The sequence below is a fragment of the Bos grunniens genome, chromosome 28 (assembly GCF_055505025.1).
Source record: "Bos grunniens cultivar Pamir isolate PY7600 chromosome 28, Bosgru_T2T1.0, whole genome shotgun sequence".
Taxonomy (NCBI): domain Eukaryota; kingdom Metazoa; phylum Chordata; class Mammalia; order Artiodactyla; family Bovidae; genus Bos; species Bos grunniens.
The window spans coordinates 12291724-12307135 of NC_141192.1; the positions used below are offsets into that span (position 1 = coordinate 12291724).

A 15412-nucleotide genomic window follows, 5' to 3' on the forward strand; every position below is an offset into this window, starting at 1 on the left:
ATTAGTGCTTCAGACAGATAATAAATTCTGAATCTCACAAATAAAGCTTTACGAGTTGAGTGTGTATAATTGATACCCCAGTCTGGAGAGTCTATCAGATTGCCTTAATCCCACTTTTTGTCTTATGCATTTTAAATTATGCAGCTCTTTTGAAAACCAGAAATACTGCCTTTGTACAATCAGACAGCTCACTCCACAGGGTGCCAATTTAGGATCTCCACAGTGGGTTTGGCCAGAGACGCTTGCCTTGAAGTCTGGAGATGTGTATCCAGTCAGACCACGGCAATCAGTGTCGGGGTTCAAGCCTGCTCCATTCTGTCTGCATCTGCTGCCTACAGACCTCTCCAACCCGGCAACTCTGCAGGAAGACAGCCATCTGCGGGTCAGCAGGCAGAATGAGAACAGTGCCAGCACTAGGCAGGTGAAAGGCTCAGAATTCTCAAGCTATCTGGCTACCCCACTAGAAGCATGTCCAGCTCCAACCACCCTTGTAGCGCAGGGAGCAGGTGCTGGACACTTCTCAGGTCCAGATGTTTCTCACTGCAGAATGGGTACAGGACTCGGCCTTCTCCATTCGTAATCCCATTTGATCCTCATTACAGCCCTGTGTAGTAGGTGACACTATTAGACCCATTTCACAGATGAAGAAAGTGAGGTTCAAAGAAGCACTGTGCTTTGCCCAAGACTATACAGCTAAGAGACAGTAGAACTGGGATGGGAATGCAAGTCCACCTGACTCCAAGCACCACTGTATTATGCTACCCTTGAGGACTTGCTCTGGGCCAGACCCAGGGCTGGGCCTTGGAGATTTAAAGAGAATTAGGATGAGGTCATATCTTTTTTGCCTTCTCATACTGTTCATCACTATAACCAAAGCTAGTGGAGGTGATGGAATTCCAGTTGAGCTATTTTAAATCCTGAAAAGATGATGCTGTGAAAGTGCTGCACTCAATATGTTAGCAAATTTTGAAAACTCAGCAGTGGCCATGGGACTGAAAAAGGTCAGTTTTTATTCCAATCCCAAAGAAGGGCAATGCTGGAGAATATTCAAATTACTATACAATTGTGCTCATCTCACATGCTAGCAAAGTAATGCTCAAAATTCTCCAAGCCAGGCTTCAATAGTATGTGAACCATGAACTTCCTGATGTTCAAGCTGGATTTAGAAAAGGCAGAGGAGCCAGAGATGAAATTGCCAACATCCGCTGGATCATCAAAAAAGCAAGAGCTCCAGAAAAACATCTACTTCTGCTTTATTGACTATGCCAAAACCTTTGTGTGGATCAAAACAAACTGTGGAAAATTCATCAAGAGATGGGTATTCCAGACAACCTTACCTGCCTCCTGAGAAATCTGTATGCAGGTCAAGAAGCAACAGTCAGAACTTGACTTGGAATAACAGATTGGTTCCAAATCAGGAAAGGAGTAGGTCAAGATTGTATATTGTCACCCTGCTTATTTAACTATATGCAGAGTATATCATGCAAAATGCCAGGCTGGATGAATCAGAGCTGGAATCAAGATTGCCAGGAGAAATATCAATAACCTCAGATATGCAGATGACACCGCCCTTATGGTAGAAAGTGAAGAAAACTAAAGAGCCTCTTGATGAAAGTGAAAGAGGAGAGTGAAAAAGTTGGCTTAAAATTCAACATTCAGAAAACTAAGATCATGGCATCTGGTCCCATCACTTCATGGCAAATAGATGGGGAAACAATGGAAATATTGAGAAACTTTATTTTGGGGGGGCTTTAAAATCATTGCAGATGGTGACTGCAGCCATGAAATTAAAAAGCCTTGCTCCTTGGAAGAAAAGCTATGACCAACCTAGACAGCATATTAAAAAGCAGAGACATTACTTTGCCAGAAATGTCCATCTAGTCAAAGCTATGGTTTTTCCAGTAGTCATGTATGGATGTGAGAGTTGGACTATAAAACTTGAGTGCTAAAGAATTGATGCTTTTGAACCGTGGTGTTGGAGAAGTCTCTTGAGAGTCCCTTGGACTGCAAGAAGATCAAACCAGTCCATTCTGAAGGAGATCAGTCCTGAATATTCACTGGATGCTGAAGCTGAAGCTCCAATACTTTGGCCACCTGATGTGAAGAACTGACTCACTGGAAAAGACCCTGATGCTGGGAAAGATTGAAGGCAGGAAAAGAAGGGGACGACAGAGAATGAGATGGTTGGATGGCATTATTGACTCAATGGACATGAGTTTGAGCAAGCTCCGGGTGTTGGTGATGGACAGGGAAGCCTGCTGTGCTGCAGTCCATGGGGTCGCAAAGAGTCGACATGACTGAGAAACTAAACTGAACTGAAGATGAGGTCCCTACTATTAAAGAACACATCTCATAGAGGAGTCAGGCACATAAACGGTTTCAGCACACCACAGTGATCTCGTTAGAGGGCTGGTGCGCACAGGTCCAAAGGAGAATGACGGGGGGCGACAGAGATGTGTAAGGGGCTGTCCTACTCCCTCCTCGCTGGGATAAACCTGAGAAAGGGTAGATTTGAAGAAGTAGGAAGTTGTCTTCAAATCCCTGTTAGGCATGGTCATTCTAAACAACCCCCAAAATTCAACCTGACCCAGTGTGCAGAGACCGTGGAAAAGTCAGTTGGCTGTGTGGAGAAGGAGCTGAGTTGGGAGGGGCTGCTTTGCAAGAGAGCAAGGTCCCTGGTGTGGAGAAGTCTTTGAGCTGAAGCCAGGCCTCGTTTGTCAGGAACATAGCTCAGAAGATTCTCAAGCTGGAAGAAGGGGACAAAGGAACTGATTCTCTGTTCTGATCTATCTTCCCGTTCTCAGAACATTTTTTACCACTTTTAGTCATCTGAAAAACTGGGATGTATGCCCGTGCCTCACCAAGTGGTTGAAAGTGAAAGTGAAAGTTACTCAGTCCTGTCCGATTCTTTGTGAACCCCATGGACTATACAGTCCATGGAATTCTCCAGGGAATACTGGAGTGGGTAGCCTTTCCTCTCTCCAGGGGATCTTCCCAACCCAGGGATCAAACCCAGGCCTCCCGCATTGCAGATGGATTCTTTACCAACTGAGCTATCAGGGAAGCCCCACCAAGGGGTTGGGAGGACTAAATGGGAAACGAGGGCTCAGAGCGGTTAAGTAATTTGCCCAAGGTTACAATGCATGTGAGCAGGGGCACAGGATCCCTTTCACTGCATTTTTAAAATTAATTTATTTATTTTAATTGGAGGCTAATTACTTTACAATATTGCGGTGGTTTTTGCCCTACATTGACAGTCATTGCGTTTTTTTGAGTTGCTAAGTCATATCTGACTCTGTAGTCCACCAGCCTCCTCTGTCCGTGGGACTATCCAGGCAAGAACACGAGTGGGTTGCCATTTCCTTCTCCAGGAATCTTCCCAACCCAGGGATTAAACCGTGTCTCCTACGTCTCCTGCATCGGCAGGCAGGTTCTTTACCATTGAGCCGCCTGGGAAACCTTTTTTCTGCGTAGTTTTCCGTTTAAACCAGCAGGCCATCCCTTCCTCCATGGTGGTCCCATTGCGTTGGTGATGCTATTGGTGTTTAAGGTGAAGGAGTGAAAAAGATGGGAGTTAGATCTCTCTACCTGGTCACTGACCTACAGTCACCATTCACAGATGTTGGCCCAGGCTTGAGCCCACACTGAGCTCAGAAATTCTGCAGGCTGGTACAGCAGGAAGAACTGACTCTTAGAAAATATGGTTCATGTCCCGCATTTTCCACTTAATTTCCACAACTTTCGCCTCTGTTTCTGTCTGTAAAGTGGGGATAATAATTCCCAGTCTAGAAAAACTGTTATGGTTAGCATACACCTCCAGCAAACAATATATAGGAAAGCCCTCTATTAACTAATAAACCTGACAAATGGGGAGGGGAGGGAAGGGAATGGTGCACGTTGAAATCCTGCTGTGTGCCATGCAAGTCACAAGCAGACCCTGAAATGGTGATTCCTGTGCAAGCGATGTATCACAAAATGTATCCTGGGAGAAGCTACTGAGGAAGTGCGGAAAGCCAGACAGAGCAGGGCAAGAGGCCATGCCCTGATACAATCACAGATACAGTCCCAGCGTGGCCTGACCCCACAGGGAGCTCTAGAGGGTAAGTTACACCAAACTTGCTCAACCTTGAATCAAAGCGTCCGTACTCCTGCCTCGTTGACCATGGCTTACAGGCCACTCTGAGAATAATTCTTGAGTGAAGTTACTGCAGTAGCCCAAAGGTGGGCCTCTGCAGAAGCTTGCAACTTTGACATATTAGGAGGGAAGCCTTCAGAAGCCGGGCTGGACACACAGAACTCATGAAGGAGATCCAGGGGGATTCAAGGCAGAGAACCGATAGTATCCACTACACAGATCCTCAATATACATGTTCTCATTTAATTAACACTCAACTCAACAAAGAGGGTGTTATTTGCCCCACTGTACAGATAAGGAACTAAGACTCAGAAAAGTGACTCATTCATGAGATCAATTCTACCTACTTCCCAAGTCAGGCTCTCACTGTAATGACTTTACTGCTCCTTTCCCTGTGTTTCCAATCTCCAGATCCCCTCACAGTGAAATGGAGCAGGACCCTATGGTCCTTGCCCCCCATATTCTCAGCCTGCCTTTTGTCAGGGGGGAAATTTAGCCAAAGAATAAATTTAATCAGAGACGTGAAAACATGCAGAAGCAAAGGAAAACAGCCAAAGGAGACCAAATAATATGTTTAGTCAGTAAGCACAGTCAAGGACATTCGGTCCCTTCTCAAGGGCTATAGGTAATACTCTGAGCCATATCCTAAGAGCTGTCTTGTAGATACTGAAATCCCTACCAGGTGGAGAAGTCAACTGCATGATGACTAGACCGTAACCATGACACAAACTGCCACAATTTTGAGAACTGGCCTCCAGAGATGGAAACAAACCGCCCTTGGAACTGAAGATTAACTGTACCTAAAACAATCAAGATGATGCTGGTCAGACCACTAAGGACCAATTTCAAGATGACTGTCAGAACTGGCTGTACTGTTTTTCTGAATGTAGCCCACTCCCTCAGCCTATAAAAGCCCTAACTCACTGATTGTCACTAGGGAGGAGGTGGTCTTTGGACAGTCCACCTTTCCCCCGAGGTTGCTGGCATCCAAAATAAAGCCAACTTTCTTTTCCACCAACTCAGCCTATTTATCAGCTCTTCAAGCAGCAAGAAGCCAGACCCCACTTTCAGTCACAATGTCACTGGCCACCTGGGCCCTGCTGTCCTCTAAGGTTGCGTTCAGTCCATCACTAAGGGTCAAGGTTGTCATGGAAGCAGAAGTAATGGAGAGCGCAGGGTTGACAGTGGAAATGATGGCAGTGGTAATAACGAAAATAGTGATAATTCTGATGGTGACAACACTGGTCGTGGGAATAGCAGTGCTCAGTGGTGGAGGTGGTGAGGGGGTGGTAGGGATATGACGGAGATGGTGTTGGGGTGGGTGCAGTGTTAGTAACGGTGGCGGCACGGTGGTGGAGCTGATGCTGGTGACGATGACAATCATGGTTGTGGCCGCAGAAGCATCAGCATGGTAGAGATAGCAGAGGTGATGATGACGGAGGTGATGAGGGCGGTGATGGTGGAGGTCGAGGTGGTGTTAATGGCACTGCTGGTAGTGATGTTATGATGATGGATATACTGTTCAGACAATGTCATTGTAGTGATTACTGGTGACACCGCTGTCCAAAAAGATAGCGGTCAACCCTTGCCTTCCTGGCTGCATTGGAAAATGGAGCCAGTGGGTCCACACACTGTGGCTACAGGAAGGCCAGGGAGCCCTCTGACGGATCAGGGCTACAAGGAGAACAGAGTCTGCTATGACGCGGCTGAGTCTGCTATAGAGCCAGAAGTCTGCTGAGGGGCAGAGGATGGCAGAGCCAGCAAGACAGCAGAGCAAGTCAGTCACATCATATTTCAGTAACAGCGTGTAGCTGCTTGTTAGCAGAGATCTGCTTTCCAACGGCAAATAATAAAATTATGCTTTTTGTGCAGCTAATGAAATGCAAATTGAAGCTGGATGCACATTAATGCAAAGAGTTGAATATCCATTTAATCAACTCCTCCCTGCAGGGGCCAATGATAAAAATGACAGAGGAATTGCATTGCTAATTCTGGGCCTGTCACATCTTATACGTCCTTACCTTGTAAACCCGCTATTCCTGTGGCCGACACTTGCCTGCAGGGCCCCAGCTTTATACATCAGGGTTCTGGGAGCCTGGGGATCCCTCTGTGGGGAGGATTAGGTGATTGGGTCTGGATGGGGAGTAGGGAGGCCTGAGGGGGGAGTACAATGAAATAGATCAGATTTCTCCTGTATTCCCAAAATAAATGGCCACTGTCCTCTCCTCTGTCCCCCACCAGGTCAGCCTCTCTTGTATGGGGGTGGGTAGGATGATGGTCAGAATATTTCTTCCTGTGATAGAAATCAAAGAAATCAGACATCCTCAGTATCAGACTGATAGCGAACACGTCAACTGTCCACTCTGCCAGGGGCCGCATGCCATTCACTTGCATCTGCCCAATCACTCAGCACCCGGAAGGTGGGTACATTACTCCTATTTACAGACAAGGACACTGAGGCTCAGAGGGCTGAGGCGCCTTGCCAAAGGACACACAGCTAGTACGTGGTTTAAACCCAGACACTATGACTCTGAAGTCCATATTCTTTACTATAGTATCCTATTTTCTTTGCAGAAAGTGAGACTGGGGCAATAGTCCAGGGCAGACCACCCGGTAGTCAGTGTCCAGTAGTAGAGAAGGGCTTGGAGAGGAAGAGTGGTCAGGAGTGGACCTGAAGGGGGCGGGACTAGTGCTGGGGAGTTAAGGGCATGAAGCTTCTGCCTAAAGAGTAGAGGGGCTGGCAGTCCTTCCTGCCTGGCTCCAAAGGCTGCCCGACCAGCTACTTTGGGGCAGATGAAGCAATGCAGCCTGTCTGGAGCAAACAGAGAGGAACTGGGCCAGACATGCACTCAAGTAAGCCCAAGAGAAAGGCAGTCAGTGCTGACCTGTGAGTCACTGATTCCAGGGACAACGAGGAAGACAGGTCACAGGGACAGAAGGAGCAGTGAGGCCTGATAGGGTGGTGGAGGCCAGAGGTGGTGGGCTGGGGATGAGCTCCATCTGGGTGCATCTTTCTGGGCCTCCACTCTGTCCTGCCAGAGTGGCAAGAAGATGCTTCGGCCTCGGGTCCTCCCCCCACCTCTCCACCAGCACTGAGAACAGCTCCAGTGGGCTCCAAGGGGCTCCGGCAGACACGTGTAAGTACACTGTGACACGGGGGTCCTTAACCCTCCTGGAAGCATTGGAGGTAAGGGTGGGGAGGCCGTGCTTGAACAGCACACGCTGCCTTCACAAGCCTCTGCCGTGACAACCTGTCTGCGGATGTTGATGGGACCTGACAGGCTCCTTCCAACCATCACACCACCACTCTGGCAAGATTTCCCCGTTGCCTGGCCTCTGACGGGACACAGATGAAGAGGTGCGAGCTCCGAGCTCTGTTGTAAACAAGGACAGAGAGTAAGGTCATCCCCAACACTTCCTACCCCACCAGCTAAAGGAGAGACGACCTCGCAGCCTACCTGTGTCACGGCCACGCTGATGCCCGTCATTGCTTTCATTTCCGCCACTCAGTGGCCACCTACTGTGTGCCATTCGGCACTCTAGTGAAGCATGGCAATAACAACCCTTCCAGAAAGAGATTCTTATCGTCCCCATTCTACAATATAGAAACAGAGGTCACACAATTCACTAAGAACGCGGTTCCACTGATAACCAAGGTCGTGCTGTGTCACGCTGCGCTCAGCTCCAGGTCAGACCGCGCTCAGCTCCAGGTCAGGCCCTGAGGGCGGCCACAGAAGAAGAATGCGCAGTCCCTGCACTCGAAGACCTGGTGGATTCATCCGGGTGACACTCTTCCAAAAGAGTGAATAAGTCACACGCACACCCAGCGTCCTGTAGCTTAAAACACAGCTTAAAAGCCAAAGCTCGGAGCCGTGAGCTCACTGTGCTGCTGTGGGGGTAACACACAGAGAAACGAATATATGTTTGCATTTGCTTTAATGTAAGCACATTAAAAAGAAACCCTCTGGGACCTGAGAAATGGGTAACGGTGTCCAGCTGGAGGGTAGGAATGGACAGATTGGGGATCTTTTCACTTTATTTTTATTTTTGAATACACAAATATACCAGCCATTCAAACTTCATTAAATAGAGTCTTTAACTTAAAAAGTTAAGCATCCTTTCACATAATGCCCACAGACGGTGGAGGTGTTCACAGCAAAGGACCTGAAGCTTAGAAAGGTTGATCTGTGGTTCAGGCACAGGGGAGCCAGAGCAGGGCCAGCCCACCCAGCCTTGCACTCCACCAACATTTGGTCTTAGTTCAGCACCCAGTGAGTCCAGACACAGAGAAGCTCTCAGTAAATAAGCTGTCACCCCTCCCACTCAGACATCAGATAAGAGGGCCATGGTAAAGTAATCTTGCTCCCCTAAAAAAGGAAAACCAGCTAAACCCCAGAGCCTGCAAAGCTGGGACAGAAGAGCCCCTCGGTAGGCAGGGAGGCTGGGCCAGGGCATGCAGACATGATCACCTTGAGCCCTAACTTCCTGGGGGTGGGGTCTGACCTCAGTTCCCACTGCCACCACCACAACCACCTAGGCCTTCCTTACCACCACCAACACCAACATAACTTTCCAAAAAGCTCCACTGAGAAAATCAAGGGCCGCAAGACCAGGAGAGGGAGGTTCTGCTGCTGGGAACTTGTTTCCAGGTGTCCCATCCATACACCTGCTGATCTGCCCACCTTGGCCATGTCCTGACTGCCCACCTGGTGTCCTTGCCACCCCATCCCATCTGCCAGGAGCTGCCCGACTCCCTGCTCCCAGATAAGGCTTCTGAGCCTCATCTCCACAGGAAAAAGGCACCAGTCAGGGCCCAGGCGCCCTGGCGTCCTGCCTGGATATGCCTACCCCTTAGAGGCCCATACTTACCCACTCCCTATAGCCAGGCAATGACAAGTGCTGAATAACAAGAGTTACACACGGGCAGTGTGGGCAGGAGGGTCACCGCCTCTCAGGACACGCTGCCTTCAAGTTTGTTTGTGTTGTGTTTGGTTGCATCACACAGCTTTCAGGATCTTAGCTCCTCGACCAGGGGTTGAACCTGGGTCCGCAGTAGTGAAAGCACCGATTCTTACCCACTGGACCACCAGGTAACTCCCTTCAGCTTGTCTTTGATGTGCCCAAGAGTGATAAGACAGACACTGAGCTGGGGAACAAGGCGGATGAGGAAGGGAGAAAGGCTTTCACAGCAGTTTTGAGCTAGGACTTCTCCACCAACACTCTAGATCATGGCCTGTGATTAGGGGCCATGAAATGAATGAAACAGGGCTCACCAGGGCTAGGGGAGACTGGAGTGAAAACAACACAGGCTAAAGAGTGTCAGAAACACAAGAGAAGAGCAAGGGAGTGATGATCACTGGGGACGCCCAAGTGGCCCAAGGACAAATACAGTTGCGTTAACCGGGCAGACCAGTGAGGAGGAAACTTCCAAACAAAGGAAACTTCGAACAAAGCTCGATCCCAAACTTCCAGACTTCCAAACAAAAGGAAACCCATTTCCTTTTGCTGTGATGGTCAAGACCAGGTCTGTGCCAGAGAAGCAATGCTTTCCACTGTTTCTGCAGTAAAGATACTCTGTATCTGTACAGCCCAGCATGGTAACCACCAACGGTATGTGTGGTTCTAGGGCACTTGAAATGTGCCTAGTATCCTGAGGAACTGACTGTTTAGAATGTTGTTTTGATTGGTTCCTTTGTCTATTTATTTATTTTCAGGGGGTGCCATGCCATGCAGCATGGACGATCTCAGTTCCCCAACCAGGAATCAAAACCATGCCCCCTGCAGTGGAAGCGTGGAGTCTAAGCCACTAGATTGCCAGGAAAATCCCTGTTTTCATTCATTCATATTTAAATAGCCACACCACTTAGTATCTCCCCTGGTGGCTCAGACAGTAAAGAGTCTGCCTGCAATGCAGGAGACTCAGGTTTGATCCCTGGCTGGGGAAGATCCCCTAGAGAAGGCAATGGCAACCCACTACAATATTCTTGCCTGGAGAATTCCATGGACAGAGGGGCCCGGTGGGCTACAGTTCATGGGGTTGCAAAGAGTCAGACATGACTGAGTGACGAACACTTTCACTTTCACTTAGAGGCTAGTGGCTACCATATTGGACAGCCAGGTTTCGAAGTTTCTGGAAGAATCAAGGCAAGAGAAGCTGCCAGTGCTCACCAGTCACTTGTCAGCTGTGTCACAAGAAGAAGAAATCTCTGAGGATTAAGGCTGTGAAGGAGAGGCTAGTCAAGGAGAGAATTTGAGCATGAGTGAACTTCTAGACAAGGTTGGGGTCAAGCTCACCTCACACACCCAAGCCGAACACGGGCCATCTGGTTTCCATGAAGCTGAGGACAGTGACTCTCTGAAATCATCAGTCAGCTGAGTTTGGGGTGGCCTGAATTGTCTTTGTTTGGGGCTGTTTGTTTTGAGTGGTGTCATTATTTTATTTTTAAATTACCTATAATGTACCCTTTAAAAATTCCCTAATTACAGATAGGATAAATACATAATTGCAGACTTTTTAAAAGCACGTATTATTTACTCAATGCTCCATAATTACGGTCTTTTCCATGAAATGTATTATTTCCTGGATGGTCCGTAATCGCTCCTTTGAAGCCGGCTGGGGAAGGCCGAATTGTTCCTCAGATTCGGTTCACAGGTCACTGGTCCCATCCCATCAGGCGGTTTATGAGCCCCTGAGGTAGGTGATCAGAGCCCAGCAGGCCTGCAGGAAGCAGCAGGTTCGGCTACTGCGCCAGCCGATCGCTCCACCGTTGGCGCGGGACTAGTTGAAGACGGCTGGGGTTTGGGGTTTGAGGTTGCCATCTCCTGTTTCTCTCTTGATCCTTCTGCTGACAGGAAGATGGTCAGTGGTCATGAGCTCAGGCTTAGGGCTGGCCCGGTATGTCTCCCAGCTCATCACTGACTCACTCTGCAACTTGAGACAAGGCTCTTTGTTCAGGTTACGTATATAAAGCAGTCCCTGAGCTCAAGTTTTGTGAGAGGTGATCCTGAGGAGTCCAGGTGAGGGAGTGGGAAAACGTGAGGAAGAGACCAAAGGCGTATACATGTGTCTTTGTAAGCAAGCTAACGACTGTCGTACACACCTCAAGAGACTATAGAAGACAGCTCAGAATTGCCCCCTGAGGGCCAAGGAAGCTCGGGTTTTTACCCACCACCTTTTGAGCATTGTCACCGGGCAAAATTAACTTCCTGGCATGCCCAGGATGTAGGTAGCTTGATGCAGGAAGCAACTGACACATAACAACCACTCTCCACCAAGGCTGCAGGCGACCTCCAGGAGGGACCAGAGGGTTATGGGTGGGCCTCGGAAGTGTCTCGGGAGAAGCATGTCACTTCTCCTCTCTCTGCCTCGGTTTTCTCATCTGCCAGTGAAAATCAAAATAGTACTTGCTACTCAGGTTACGGGGGAGAGAAGAAGGTAAGACTGGATAAATGAAACTTACTATTGAATAAACGAAAGTTGCTATTATTGTGAGTGATTGCAGACAAGGCCTTTGCTTGGCCCTGGGTCTGCTCTTTCTCCACTACTGCCCTTGGCAGCCCTGGTGGCAGCCGCCACCAATTCAGACAGGCTTTCAGGAGTAGCCAAAAAATTATCTCAGGGCCTGCAAAGCTGACCCCGGCATGATGGCAGGGCCTTTGCCACACTGCTCTGTCCCCATATCTGTTACCCTGAGTCAGACACTGTTGGCTGGTTCATCATTCCATTCCTTCCTTTATCCCTATAGATCCCCAGCTGGTCCAAGAATGAGTGGCTTAGAAAGCAGAATCTGGGTTAGGCCGAGCCAATCATAATAACTCCATTCTCCTCTTCCTGAAGTGGTGCGTTTACACATTTGATCCATTTCCAGCTGAAGAAATGTCAAGAAAGATGTCATTTGGGAAAACTTTCTTCTCTCTTAAAAAAAAGGCAAAAAAGATATTCTGTCTTCTGGTAGCTTTGGACAGTGTTGTATGAGGAGTAATGTTTGATGCAACTGCAGCCGTCTTGCACCATGAGGGCACAAGCCTGAGGACAAAGTCAGAGGCAGAGTGACGATGGAAAAAAAGACAGAGTGACAACCACAGAGCAGATAATGGAAAAACCCAGTGCCTGCGCGTATCGCTGAGTCCCCACATTGAGGAGCCTCAGGATCGTCCTTGCTCGGCCATAAATAATGGTCAATGCTAATGTACCACTTAAGTTGTGCCAGGCGCTGTTCTAATCACTTTGCATTTGTTAACCCATTTAATCCTCACAAAAGCCCAGGAAGGAAGGAGTTATTGGTAGTGCCATTTGCAGATATGAAAACCGAGGTGCAGAAAGGTTAAGTAACTGCCTCAAGGTCATAAATCTAGCAATTATTCTTCCGTACGCAGCCTAGTTTTGGGCTCTAAACTCTTTCTGATTATAGTAGAGTCTGCCACCACTCCACTATTTTTGTAATGTGCAAAAATAAATCTATCCTTCAAGCCATCTTACTTGGTTCTTCTGTTAGATGAAAGCATCCCAACTGGGATGAGGATGAAAAAGAAAAAGAAAGAAAGAAACTCAAAGTTTTTAATTAAAGGGGCTTGGGTCAATCTCTGATATGTGCCTCAAGAAAGTGGTGCCTGGGTGTTTGTTTCTCACACACGTCTTTGGCAGGACCCTCTCTTTGTGATGGTAACATGCGCGACAAGGTACGACTGTCACTATGAGGCCAGCTTCACTCTGAGTCAAAATCTGTGCTCAGCACTTTTGTGGTAATCCTCAAGATGACTCCACAAGGCAGGTGTTACCACCCCTGGCTCACAAATTAGGAAGTCATAATAATACTCCCTAGCATGTATTGAGTTCTTACTCGTTGCCAACTACCAGGCTAAGCATTTTGCAGGACTTTTCTCACTTAATCTTCTCAACAATCCAATAAAGCTATCATCATTTTACAAAGGAGGAAATCAAAGGCTCAGAGAAACTAGGTATCATGTCCAAGGTCACAAGATGAGAGGAAAGGCGACAAGTCAGACTTGATCTCCCTGACCCTCAAGCTAGGCAGGCTGTGATCTGCAACAGGGAGGAAAGTCACAGCCAGAGAACCAGCCACCACCAGCCAAGAAATGGTCTCGGAGCTCGGTCAGCAGGAACCCAAGTGGCCCTGAGTCCGGAGTGATGGTTATCAGAGGAAGGAAAGAGAACTTGGCATTAAGTGGTATGGCCAGCAGCAGGGAGGAGTGAGCTCCCCACCACTGGAAGTATTCAAATTAAGGCTGAGTAAGAATTTGTGCCAGGAGCAGGAGGGTCTCCAAGAGACAGGGACTTTAGGATTCTAGAATTCTGTAGCCCCACATCCAAACTCTCTCCAGAGTCATGGAGACCTTGTAGCCTGTGTGTTTCCTGCTTATTCTAGAGGGAGGCCATAGAAGTAGCACTGGAGGAGGAGTGCAGCCATCTGACACTCCCTGGCTCAGGGACTCCAGGCCCCTTCTTGTTGCCTTACTGAGTGCCAGGCCAGGCACAGTGCCAGGTGTGGCTTTCTGCAGGTGCAACGAGGTACAAGATGAGCTCAGATCTCAAGGGGCTTACCATTTAAACACCAGCCTGTAGTATTTCCAGAGAGATTCATCTACTGACTAATGAACACCTCCCTCAGTCCTGTCTAGGTCTGAGGGCCTGTGACATGTCCTAGACAGGTCTTCAGGCCTGTGAGGGCTGCTCAGGGGTAGAGAGCAGCCATCTTCATCCTGGCTACTCCTCAGGAGGAATCTGAGGCAATTCTCTATTCCAGCCTCAGTCTTCTCCTCTGCAAAATGGGGGTGTAAACAAGAAGTTCCCAAGATCACATCTGGTTCTGGAGCGGAGGTGATGGATGTCTATACAAGGTTGCCACATGGGTCCCAGGTCTTAGAAGAGAGTGAGTAATTCCCTGGCTTCTAAGTGCTCAGTCTGGGGAACAGAAAATCGTAGAGTTCCCCTGGGCCTTGTCAATCCTTTGTACTCACAAATGGGCTCCCAGACTCACCCAAGAAAATGAGTTCTAAGGTGGTCAGGTTCACTCTTCAACTTCATCACTTTCTCTTTTTTTTTTAGTGTTAAGTCTTACATATTGCTTTTGCTTTGTTTTGGCCATGAGGGATGTGGGAGCTTAGCTCCCTAGCCAGGGATTGAATGTTCACCCCCTACATTGGAAGGCTAAGTCTTAACCACTGGACCACCAGGGTAAGTCCCCACTCTCTAGCTATGAAGGCATCACAGACACAGAAGGACCCAGACTGAGGTTCCCCAGCCCCGCCCCTTCCTACTTATAACCTTGGGTAAGTCTGTGTAAGACAAAGGTAACTTTGGTTTCTCATCTTTGAAATGGGAATATAATATCACATCACCCCACTATTGGGAAAATGAAATAAAGCATTAAAGGATCTGGCATAGTAATAACTAAGTACACAGCTGGTACTCAGTAAATACCCATTTTCTGCCCATGGGCAAGGGCAAAGCTCCTCCCCTTTCTCCCGTGGAGAAGGACAGCTGGCCTTCGGGCAGCTCAGGGCCTGCTTTGATGCTGTCCAGGATATAGGTGATGTCCCCACCCCTAGAGACAGGACTCACACAGAGGGGGAGCCAACTGAGGCCGCATGTTCTCAGGGCAGATAAAGGACAAAGACAGGTCCAGGGCAGAGCTGCGTCAGCAGTTAGGAAGGGCAGTGCTGTGACAGGGACACTGAGCACAGCCCACTCTTCTGAGCAAGGCCCAAAAAAAACACACTCGGCCACAAGAGCGTGCACCGCCTAACAATGAGCAAGAATGACTGCTAGGCCCCCAGGCCTCTTCCCGGCCCTGACAGTCCTGGATACAAAATCGCAGGAAGACGAGGACAACTACGGAAAGAGGCACGGGGAAGAGAGAGTGAAACAGGGCCCTGGGGTTCACTCAACAGTGGCGGACGGTCCTGCCTCCTAGGAGCTCCCAGTCCAGGAGGGAGACAGGCACAAAAGCAAAGAGTCCCAGGCTCAGGGTGATGGGTGGGAAGCCGGAGGTGAGCAGGAGGTACAGGAGACAGCCGGCGTCTGGGCCCAGGAAGGGCTTCACAGAGGAATGGTGTCTGAGGGTAGCTACCTATGTAAAGATGCCAAGAAGAAAGGGGAAGGAAAGAGAGAGAGCCAGCCAGACGCTCCACAGCCATGAGCAGGCTGGCCCAGAGCCCATCTCAGGATAAATCATGACTCAGTGCCTGGCTCCTCCTGTAAATCTGAGAGACAGACAAGCGCACTCTGGAGGGCCTGCCGCTCTCCGGGGAGGGCCC

At 48.7% G+C, this 15412-nt stretch overlaps 1 long non-coding RNA gene across 3 annotated transcripts in view; it reads right to left on the reverse strand.

Annotated features, from left to right (window-relative positions):
* Positions 1 to 15412, reverse strand: part of LOC147342854 (uncharacterized) — a 153460-nt gene that overhangs the window by 38523 nt on the left and 99525 nt on the right. The window lies entirely within an intron of this gene.